Raw genomic sequence first — 12,332 nt, forward strand, 5'->3', positions numbered from 1 at the left:
CCTTGGTGATGCGGCATACAGTTAATGGTGAACCTCCGCCGGAAAGAAACTCCCAGAGTTGTCGTGCCTTTTGAGCTGTGAGGTAAAGGTGAATGGTGGTCAGGACGTCCTCGAAATGCAGAAGAAATCAAGTTTCTTGAGCAGTCGTTATTTATATAGTCAAAAACGTTTTAATATAAATAAATGAATAAGTGAATACATAAATAAATGGGGGAGAAGAGACACATCTCCCAGTACAGAGGCATTCCAAATAATTTGTCATTACGACCTTCTCCAGGAGAAGAGTTTAACTCCTTCCCCTTTGAATATAGGCTTTGCTTAGTGACATACTTTAAAGAGAAGAATGTGGAAAGGGGGAGGAGGGGTGGGAAAGAGAAACCAGGTAAAAATTACCTGGCCAAATGATCAAGGTTAACATCATCAATACATCATGTTGATAGCACATATCCTTAATATGATGTGATAAAGATGATAGATACTTCATCTCTGTCGGGTTCCTCCCCCAAACCCATAACCTCATTCTAACCATGTTGAATATTCTAGAAAATACCTGCCCAATACTCCCCAAAATGTCAAAGTCGTGAAAAAACAAGGGTGGTAGGAGAAACTGTCAGTAACTAAAGGAGCCTAAAGGGACATGATGACTAAATGTAATGTGGTATCCTGGATGGGACCCTGGAACAGAAAACGGACATAAAAGAAATGCTAGTGAAATCCAAATAAAGTGTGTTTAGCTAATCACAATGCACCAATATTGGTTTCTTTGTTGTGACAAAGGTGCCAAAGTAGAGTTAAATGTTAACAGTAGGGAAGACTGGTGAGGGGTACAGAGAATGCTCTGTACTATCTTTAACTTTTCTGTAAATCTAAAACGATTGTCAAATTTCGCGTGTAATTTTTTTTAACAATAGTGATTTTAAGACAGTTTATTTTATTTTATTTTATTTTATTTATTTATGGCTGCGTTGGGTCTTCGTTGCTGCATGGGTGCTTTCTCTAGTTGCAGTGAGTGGGGGCTACTCTTCGTTGCGGTGCGCGGGCTTCTCATTGCAGTGGCTTCTCTTTGTTGCATGGGCTCTAGGTGCAGGGGCTTCAGTAGTTGTGGCTCCCTGGCTCTAGAGAGCAGGCTCAGTAGATGGGGCGCACGGGCTTAGTTGCTCCACGGCATGTGGGATCTTCCCGAACCAGGGCTCGAACCCGTGTCCCCTGCATTGGCAGGCAGATTCTTAACCACTGTGCCACCAGGGAAGCCCCAACATATAATTTAAAAAGAATTTTGTGTATTTGTATCAGATGCGTGTAAATATGTCATCTCATTTAATGCTATTCATCAAGCATTTCCAGAGAGCTTATGTTTGTCAAACTCTGAAATAGATCCTGGGAATACAGTGATTCCCTAATTGGGGGATAAATAGTTTAATTGCAGTACACGTGGCAAATGAAGGAAGGAACTATCTCTAGGGCAGAAGAAACAAGAGAAGCGTGTGCTAGGTTACATGCTGTTGGTCCCCAGCTATGCCAGGGACCCCTGCGTGTGCAGTCATGGGTACAGTTCACTGAAGAGGGAGTCTTCCAAGGGAACTTGACTTTGATTTCAATTAGTAGAGCTTAGATATAGAAGGATTGAGAGAGGGACGGGTGTTTGTTTATTCATCCAAAAAACATTCAGTGTGTGTGTCATATGTACCAGATCCAGAAGCCAGGGCCAGATTTTGAAGTAAAGTTATATTAATAACCCTCATTAAAATATGAATAGATGGATGCTTTTTAAACCATGAAATATATTAATCATACAAAATGGTAAAGCCAATAACAAATATGTTCCCACCACACAACTTAAGAAAAATATTCCATGGAGTGAGGCTTCTGGGTATCCATCCCTGAACACATTTCCTTCCCTACCCCCTAGGTGGCCACTTGCCTCAATTTGGTTTTATCATTCTTGTACATGTCTCCTTGAGCACATGTGCAAGGGAATATTTTAATACATATCTAGGAATCGAAATAGTCCTAGAATATGCACATTTGAGATGTAATCAAACTGCTCTCCAAAGCAAATGTACTGATTTACACTCTCAGCAGGATATGAGAATTCTCTGTTGTTTAATCTATGCCAAAACTGGGAATTGTCAGACTTTGAATTTTTGTCCCTCTGGTGGTTATAAAATGGTATGTGTTCAAGAATTTATTGAACATCTGTTACATGCTAGACACTAGGAATAAAATACTGAGGATACTGCAATAAACAAACCAAAGCCTCTGCCTTCACGAAATTTACATTCTAGTGCAGTAGACTATAAATAAAAAATAATCCTACACATATGCACGTTTGCAAAAATATTTGTCCAAGCGTGCTCATTGCAGCATTGTTTGTAATAAGAAGAAACTGAAACAACTGCAGTGTCCTTCATTAGATGATGTGTTAAATAAAGCACAATATCCTATCCACTTAATAGAAACTATGCATGTAAAATGAATGAGGTAGGTCCATGTATAGTGGCATGGAAAATTGTTCAAGATATATTGTAAGTGAAAAGAACAAGTTTCCTAACAATCTGAGAGCATAAATCCTTTGTTAAAGATGAAAATGGGGCTTCCCTGGTGGCACAGTCGTTAAGAATCTGCCTGCCAATGCAGGGGACACGGGTTCGAGCCCTGGTCCAGGAAGATCCCACACGCCACGGAGCAACTAAGCCCGTGCGCCACGACTACTGAGCCTGTGCTCTAAAGCCCGCGAGACACAACTACTGAAGCCCACAGGTGGGCTTAGAGCCTGGGCTCCGCAACAAGAGAAGCCACGGCAATGAGAAGCCTGCACGCCGCAACGAAGACCTAACACAGCCAAAAAATAAATTACTTAAATAATTTTTTTAAAAAGATGAAAATGACATGTGTATATTGTTGACTGAAAAAAAAATGCACAACTTGAGAGTTGTGAGTTAAATTTTATTTGGGGCCTAATAAGGACTATAGTCCAGGACACAGCCTCTCAGATAGCTCTGAGGAACTGATCCGAAGAGGACGGAGGGAGGTCAGTATATATGTGATTTTAGTGAAGGGGGGATCAAATCAAGCACACATTTTGGCAGAAGGTTGCTGCTTGTCACCAGAAGGTTACTGTTAGTCGTGAGGAACAGATGTCTCTGTTAATGATTTTAGTGCTTTTCTAGGTATGAGAAGATGCAAGAAATTGGGCTCATAAAATCTTCTTCTAAAGGTATCTGACTATCTGAAGGCCTGTTATGCCAGGTTTTCCCAGAGCAGTGTCTCATTCCTGATCTCTGCCCTGAAATTCTTTCAGAGTGTGTTGAAGATCAGTGACTACTGAGGCTAGTGACTTCATTCTTGTAGAACCAGATGGTGAATGACAATTTTTAGTTGGCAGTATGCATACAAAATGTTGGAAGAATATATGACAAATCTTAATTTAAAAAAATAGCTGTAACAAAACCTAAAAGAATAATGTGAACTGTTGGTGGGGTGTGCACATAGGAGATAAACTGAATACACTGCTGTGTTCACATGCTTTATTATTGCTTTTTCAACACTGTGTCCAAACCGGTTCCCTTCTTTCACCGGCCATTTTAGAGGCTCCTCTGTGGCTGGATGTAGCAAACTGCTGTCTAGTTTCCTTTCTGCTGGATGCAGAGGTGCTTTGGGCACTGCAGGTGGTAGCGCAGTGCTGGGCTCACTTCCTAGTGCGGCCCGTGCTTCCTCTCAAATCCCTGTTGTCCGCGTGTTCTGCATCACTCCCTGTGTTTATCTGTTCCCTTATACAAGTAATAATGAGATACTGTGCGTCCCACCATCCCTTAATATTAGAATGAAAAAATGGGCCTAGAATCTGGCACTTCACTCTCTTTCACTTGATGAATTGAGAATTTGACTATGCAGAGCTGTCAGATAACTGGTAGGTGGCTTGAGGTCACTAGGTCTCAGCTTTAGGACGTTCACTCCCACATACAGTGTTCAGCGCTCACCCAGGCTAGGCAGCTAAGCAGTAGCTTTTGAGCTTGAACACCTATGTGTGAACAAATTCTTTAGCACCCGAGTCACACTTCATCCCCTTGGGAGCAGTTTGGGGTCAGCTAGAGCCCCAGAAAAGACAGACCCTCACCAGCATGACTGGAGGGCTGGGGGCAGGCTGGCCTATGCAGTGTGCTTAGAAGGTCAGCTCCTCACTAGCTGCCATCCTTGGCGTCTCTTATTTTCTCTTTGTCACCAGGTCTCAGCAATTTACAGAACTCTCCCTCCTTTCCTTCCTTCCACCTGTCATCTTTGCTTCTGAATAAGAACCATTTGTGTAACACCAATACTTACCTTAAGAAAGACATGCGTTATGTGGTTGTAATCAAACCTGATGCTTTCAGATGACCTACTTACATCTTCATTGTGGGAAAGATTAAGAACAAAACAAATCATCTAAACTTCTGGGCAATCCAGTTGACTTTTAAATGTAAGGATGGAATTCCAAACACAACACATTCAGCTATATGACAGAAAGTAAATCTATGGATACGGTATTTTGTGAATGATAAAAGAAAACCTTACGTTAAAAAAAACTGTAAAATGCTTAAAAACATACCGTACACATATTAGTCAATAATTGTTAGCTATTGTTAATAGTAATAGTGATAATTACTGAGAAGTAGGTTTGTATGAATTACAGAAGAGGAAAGGGACTTATACTTTCCACTTTTTAACCTTTTTATACTGTATAAACTTTTGTTTTTTAACAGCAAGTATATATTACTTTTATGATCATACTTTTTAAAAAGGAGCAGGAGGGACTTCCCTGGTGGCACAGTGGTTAAGAATCTGCCTGCCAATGCAGAGGACACGGGTTCGAGCCCTGGTCCGGGAAGATCCCACATGCCTTAGAGCAACTAAGCCCATGCACCACAACTACTGAGCCTGCACTCTAGGGCCTGTGAGCCACAACTACTGAGCCCATGTGCCACAACCTCTGAAACCCACGCGCCTAGAACCCATGCTCTGCAACTTCAGTGAGAAGTCCGCACACCACAACAAAGAGTAGCCCCCGCTCGCCACAACTAGAGAAAGCCCACACACAGCAACGAGGACCCAACGCAGCCAAAAATAAATAAATAAATTAATTATTTTTTAAAAAGTATGCCACGCCAGGCATCAGTTGTTTAAAAAAAAAAAAAAAAGGAGCAGGAGCTGGCTTTGCAGAAGGGGTTGAGGAGCAGCTGTGGGGATCACCCCTGATCATTTTCAGTCCTGCCACTGAGGCCAGGTTCCTGTTGCCACCAGGGCCGGTTCCTGTTGCTACCAGGGCAGGTTCCTGTTGCTACCAGGGCAGGTTTTTTGGTCCAATGTAACACACAATAATACGAATGAATCTCACAAACATTAACTTGAGCAAAGAAAGTCAGGCAAAGAAAGAGCACATCTGTATGATTCTATTTATGTGAATTTCCAAACCAGGCAAAACCAATCTATGGTGACAGGAGTCTTGGAAGGATTTACTCTTGTGTTGAGCAGTCCCAGAACATCAGGCTCTTTTTTTTTTAAATTTACTTTATTGAACTATAGTTGATTTACAGTGTTGTGTTAGTTTCTGGTGTACAGCAAGATAATTCAGTTATACATATATAAATATTCTTTGTCATATTCCTTTCCATTATGGTTTATTACAGGATACTGAATGTAGTTCCCTGTGCTATGTAGTAGGACCTTGTTGTTTATCCATTCTATATAGTTTGCATCTACTAATCCCAAACTCCCTATCCATCCCTCCCTCACCCCCCTCCCCCTTGGCAACCACAAGTCTGTTCGTAAATAAGTTCATTTGTGTCCTATTTGAGATCCCTCATATAAGTGATATCATGGTATTCATCTTTTTCTGTCTGGCTTACTTCACTTAGCATAATAATCTCTAGGTCCATCCATGTTGCTGCAAATGGCATTATTTCATTCTTTTTTATGGCTGACTAGTATTCCATTGTATCTATATGCCATATCCATTCATCTGTCAATGGATATTTAGGTTGTTTCCATGTCTTGGCTATTGTAAATAGTGCTGCTATGCACATAGTGGTGCATGTATCTTTTCAAATTATAGTTCTGTCCAGATATATGCCCAGGAGTGGGATTGTTGGATCATATGGCAACTCTATTTTTAGTTTTTTAAGGAACCTCCCTGCTGTTTTCCATAGTGGCTGCACCAATTTATATTCCACCAACAGTGTAGAAGGGTTCAGGCTCTTCTTATAGTAATCCTCCATCTGAAGGACTTCCAAGGAATTCCTTCTTTCCAGGGACCAGCATAGAGGTTCATTTCAGCCCGAAGGTTAGTACAAAGAAGAAGGGAAGACACCTCTTCTACTAGAGAAGACAGTTTGACTTGTGGACAAGGCTGCTAGCCACCATCTTCACAAAGTCTGAGACCCAGCCCTCAAAGGCTCAGAGGTGAAGGGTAGGAAGTGGGGGGAGGGGATTGAGAAGGGAGAATTCCTGGAGCATCAGCTGTGAGTGGTTGCTAGGTAACAAAGATTTTCTTGAGCAAACACTAGCCAAGCTCCTCTGAGCCCTCTTCACAACTAGGCCTCAACCTTGGCCTATAAAGACTTGAACAAACACTAACATAGTTTATAACAGCTCAAGGATGCAGCCCTAGGATGACACTACACTCCCTTACAGTGCCTGCATGAGAAAAATCAAGACTGCCAAAATAATTTACCGTTTGTTCCAGCCAACACCTGAGGATAGGACCTCTGTCTACCAGCCTCTGTGGGAGGGTAGGAGCCTAACTTCAGAAAGCACCAATTAGCAAGCCCAGATTGGTTACAGATGGACCAGCTGCTTACCACATTTTGTAATTTTTCACTTCCCTGACTCTACTGAGCCCCTGCTCACCTCCCTCCCTATTCCCTCCTGCTCCCTTTAAAATATCCAGACAACTCTATTGAGTTCAATTCACACTGGACTCTTTTCACTATTGCAATAATATATTACTCATTAAAATCCATCCTTATACATGAACCCATATCTGGCTTTGTTCATCTTTGATGAAGTAAACCAGAAAGAGACAAAGAAACATCCAAGTATTTCTAAGCATCCATTTGATGCTGAAAAAAGAAGAAAACCAACTTTCACTGCGCAGGTTGTGCTGCAGCACTTTGGGGCCCAGCAAGCAGAAAGCAGACGTGGGCATGACCCACCTGAGGACATGGTGTGGCAGTTATGGCTAAAGATGAAGGGGGAAGAGAGACCTTCAAGATGGCGGAGGAGTAATACATGGAGATCACCTTCCTCCCCACAAACACAACAGAAATACATCTACAAGTGGAACAACTACAGAACACCTACTGAATGCTGGCAGAAGACCTCAGAATTCCCAAAAGGCAGGAAACTCCCCACGTACCTGGGTAGGGCAAAAGAAAAAGAAAAAACAGAGACAAAAGAATAGGGATGGGACCTGTGCCTCTGGGAGGGAGCTATAAAGGAGGAAAAGTTTCCACACACTAGGAAGCCCCTTCACTGGTGGAGACGGGGGGTGGGCAGGGGGAAGCTTCAGAGCCACAGAGGAGAGTGCAGCAACAGGGGTGCAGAGGGCAAAGCGGAGAGATTCCCGCACAGAGGATTGCTGCCGACCAGCACTCACCAGCAGGAGAGGCTTGTCTGCTCACCCGCTGGGATGGGTGGAGGATGGGAGCTGAGGCTTAGGCTTCGGAGTTCAGATCCCAGGGAGAGGACTGGGTTTGGCTGCTTGAACACAGCCTGAAAGGGGCTAGTGCACCACAGCAAGCTGGGAGGAAGTCCAGGAAAAAGTCTGGAACTGCCTAAGAGGCAAGAGACCATTGTTTTGGGGTGCACGAGGAGAGGGGATTCAGAGCACCACCTAAATGAACTCCAGAGATGGTTGGGAGCTGTGGCGGCACAGCTAGCAGCATGGACACCAGAGATGGGCATGAAACGCTAAGGCTGCTGCTGCAGTAGCTACCAAGAAGCCTGTGTGCAAGCACAGGTCACTATCCACACCTCCCCTCCCGGGAGACTGTGCAGCCCACCACTGCCAGGGTCCCGTGATCCAGGGACAACCTCCCTGGGAGAACACACGGCGCACCTCAGGCTGTTGCAATTTCATACTGGCCTCTGCTGCTGCAGGTTCGCCCTGCATTCCATACCCCTCCCTCCCCCCGGCCTGAGTGAGCCAGAAACCCCTAATCAGCTGCTACTTTAACCCCATCCTGTCTGGGTGGGGAAAAGATACCCTCAGGATACGTACACACAGAGGCAGGCCCAAAACCAAAGCTGAACCCCAGGAGCTGTGTGAACAAAGAAGAGAAAGGGGAACTTCTCTGTGCAGCCTCAGGAGCAGTGGATTAAATCTCCAAAATCAACTTGATGTACCCTGCATCTGTGGAATACCTGAATAGACAATGAATCATCCCAAAATTGAGGCAGTGGACTTTGGGAGCAACTGTAGACTTGGGGTTTGCTTTCTGCATCTAATTTGTTTCTAGTTTTATGTTTCTCTTAGTTTAGTACTTAGAGTTTATTATCATTGGTATATTTGTTTATTGATTTGGTTGCTTTATTCCATTTTTTAAAAATATATATTATTTTTTCCCTTTTCTCTTTTTGTGAGTGTGTATCTGTATGCTGCTTTGTGTGATTTTGTCTGTATAGCTTTGCTTTTACCATTTGTCCTAGGGTTTTGTCTGTCCGTTTTTTTGTTTGTTTGTCATGTTTTTTTAGTATAGTTTTTAGCACTTGTTATCATTGATGGATGTGTTTTTTGGTTTCCTTGCTCCCTTCATTCTTTCTTTTTTTATTACTCTTTTATTTTTAATAATTTTTTTATTTTGATAACTTTATTTTATTATTTTTCTTTCTTTCCTTCTTTTTCTCCCCCCCTTTTCTTCTGAGCCGTGTGGCTGACAGGGTCTTGGTGCTACGGCCGAGTGTCAGGCCTGAGCCTCTGAGGTGGGAGAGCCAAGTTCAGGACATGTGTCCACCAAAGACCTCCCAGCCCCACGTAATATCAAACAGCAAAAGCTCTCCCAGAGATCTCCATCTCAACACTAAGACCCAGCTCCACTCAACGACCAGAAAGCTACAGTGCTAGACACCCTATGACAAACAACTAGCAAGACAGGAACACAACCCCACCCATTAGCAGAGAGGGTACCTAAAATCATCCTAGGTTCACAAACACCCCAAAACACACCACCGGATGTGGTCCTGCCCACCAGAAAGACAAGATCCCGCCTTATCCAACAGAACATAGGCACCAGTCCCTTCCACAAGGAAATCTACACAACCCACTGAACCAACCTTACCCACTGGGGGCAGACACCAAAAACAAAGGGAACTATGAACCTGCAACCTGTGAAAAGGAGACCCCAAACATAGTAAGTTAAGCAAAATGAGAAGACACAGAAATATGCAGCAGATGAAGGAGCAAGGTAAAAACCCACCAAACCAAACAAATGAAGAGGAAATAGGGAGTCTACCTGAAAAAGAATACAGAGTAATGATAGAAAGGTGATCCAAAATCTTGGAAATAGAATGGAGAAAATACAAGAAATGTTTAACAAGGACTTAGAAGAACTAAAGAACAAAAAAACAATGATGAACAACACAATAAATGAAATTTAAAATTCTCTACATGGAATCAGTAGCAGAATAACCGAGGCAGAAAAATGGATAAGTAACCTGGAAGATAAAATGGTGGAAATAACTACCGCAGAGAAGAATAAAGAAAAAAGAATAAAAAGAATTGAGGACAGTCTCAGAGACCTCTGAGAAAACATTAAACACACAAACATTTGAATTCTAGGGGTCCCTGAAGAAGAAGAGAAAAAAAAAAGGAGACTGAGAAAATATTTGAAGAGATTATAGTTGAAAACTTCCCTAATATGGGAAAGGAAATAGTCATTGAAATCCAGGAAGCACAGAGAGTCCCATACAGGATAAATCCAAGAAGAAACACTCCAAGACACAAATTAATCAAACTATCAAAAATTAAATACAAAGGAAAAGTATTAAAAGCAACAAGGGAAAAGCAACAAATAACATATAAGTGAATCCCCATAAGATTAACAGCTGACCTTTCAGTGGAAACTGCAAGCCAGAAGGGAATGGCAACACATAGTTAAAGTGATGAAAGGGGAAAACCTACAACCAAGATTACTCTACCCAGAAAGGATCGCATTCAGATTCAACAGAGAAATCAAAACCTTTACAGACAAGCAAAAGCTAAGAGTATTCAGCACCACCAAACCAACTTTACAACAAATGCTAAAGGAACTTCTCTAGGCGGGAAACACAAGAGAAGGAAAAGACCTACAATAACAAACCCAAAACAATTAAGAAAATGGTAATAGGAACATACATATCGATAACTACCCTAAATGTATATGGATTAAATGCTCCAACCAAAAGACAGACTGGCTGAATGGATACAAAAACCAGGTCCGCATATGTGCTGTCTACAAGAGACCCACTTCAGACCTAGGGACACATACAGACTGAAAGGGAGGAGATGGAAAAAGATATTCCATGCAAATGGAAATCAAAGAAAGCTGGAGTAGCAATTGTCATATCAGACAAAATAGACTTTAAAATAAAGACTATTACAAGAGACAAAGAAGGACACTACATAGTGAACAAGGGATCAATCCAAGAAGAAGATATAACAATTGTAAATATTTATGCACCCAACATAGGAGCACCTCAATACATAAGGCAAATGCTAACAGCCAAAAAAGGGGAAATCAACAGTAACACAATAATAGTAGGGGACTTTAACAACCTACTTTCACCAATGGACAGATCGTCCAAAATGAAAATAAATATAGAAACACAAGCCTTAAATGATACATTAAAAAGGATAGACTTAATTGATATTTATAGGACATTCCATCCAAAAACAACAGAATACACATTCTTCTCAAGTGCTCACAGAACATTCTCCAGGAGAGATCATATCTTGGGTCACAAATCAAGCCTTGGTAAATTTAAGAAAATTGAAATCATATCAAGTATCTTTTCTGACCACCACGCTATGAGACTAGATATCAATTACAGGAAAAAATCTGTAAAAAATACAAACACATGGAGGCTAAACAATACACTACAAAATAACCAAGAGATCACTGAAGAAATCAAAGAGGAAACCAAAAAACACCTAGAAACAAATGACAATGAAAACACAATGACCAAAAACCTATGGCATGCAGCAAAAACAGTTCTAAGAGGGAAGTTTACAGCAATACAATCCTAGTTCAAGAAACAAGAAAAATCTCAAATAAACAACTGAACTTTACACCTAAAGCAATTAGAGAAAGTAGAACAAAAAAAACCCCAGGGCTTCCCTGGTGGCGCAGTGGTTGAGAGTCCACCTGCTAATGCAAGGGACACGGGTTAGTGCCCCGGTACAGGAAGATCCCACATGCCACGGAGCGGCTGGGCCCGTGAGCCATGGCTGCTGAGCCTGCGCATCCAGAGCCTGTGCTCTGCAACGGGAGAGGCCACAACAGTGAGAGGCCCGCGTACCGCAAAGAAAATAATAATAATAATAAATAAAATTTAAAAAATAAAAAACCCCCAAAGTTAACAGAAGAAATCTTAAAGATCAAATTAGAAATAAAAAAGAAATGAAGGAAACAATAGCAAAGATCAGTAAAAGAAAAAGCTGGTTCTTTGAGAAGATAAACAAAATAGATAAGCCATTAGCCAGACTAATCAAGAAAAAAAGGGAGCAGACTCAAATCAATAGAATTAGAAATGAAAAAGGAGAAGTAACAACTGACACTGCAGAATAGAAAGGATCATGAGAGATTACTACAAACAACAATATGCCAATAAAATGGACAACCTGGGAGAAATGGACACGTTCTTACAAAAGCACAACCTTTCGAGACTGAACCAGGAAGAAATAGAAAATTTAAACTGACCAATCACAAGCACTGAAATTGAAACTGTGATTAAAAATCTTCTAACAAATAAAAGCTCAGGACCAGATGGATTCACAGGTGAATTCTATCAAACGTTTACAGAAGAGCTAACACCTATCCTTCTCAAACTCTTTCAAAATATAGCAGAGGGAGGAACACTCCCAAACTCATTCTACGAGGCCACCATCACCTTGATACCAAAACCAGACAAGGATGTCACAAAACAGAAAACTACAGGCCAACATCACTGATGAACATAGATGCAAAAATCCTCAGCAAAATACTAGCAAACAAAATCCAACAGCACATTAAAATCATCATACACCATGATCAAGTGGGGTTTATTCCAGGAATGCAAGGATTCTTCAATGTATGCAAATCAATCAGTGTGAGAAACCACAT

This window comes from Mesoplodon densirostris, chromosome 2 (assembly GCF_025265405.1).
Source record: "Mesoplodon densirostris isolate mMesDen1 chromosome 2, mMesDen1 primary haplotype, whole genome shotgun sequence".
In the NCBI taxonomy this organism is placed as follows: Eukaryota; Metazoa; Chordata; class Mammalia; order Artiodactyla; family Ziphiidae; genus Mesoplodon; species Mesoplodon densirostris.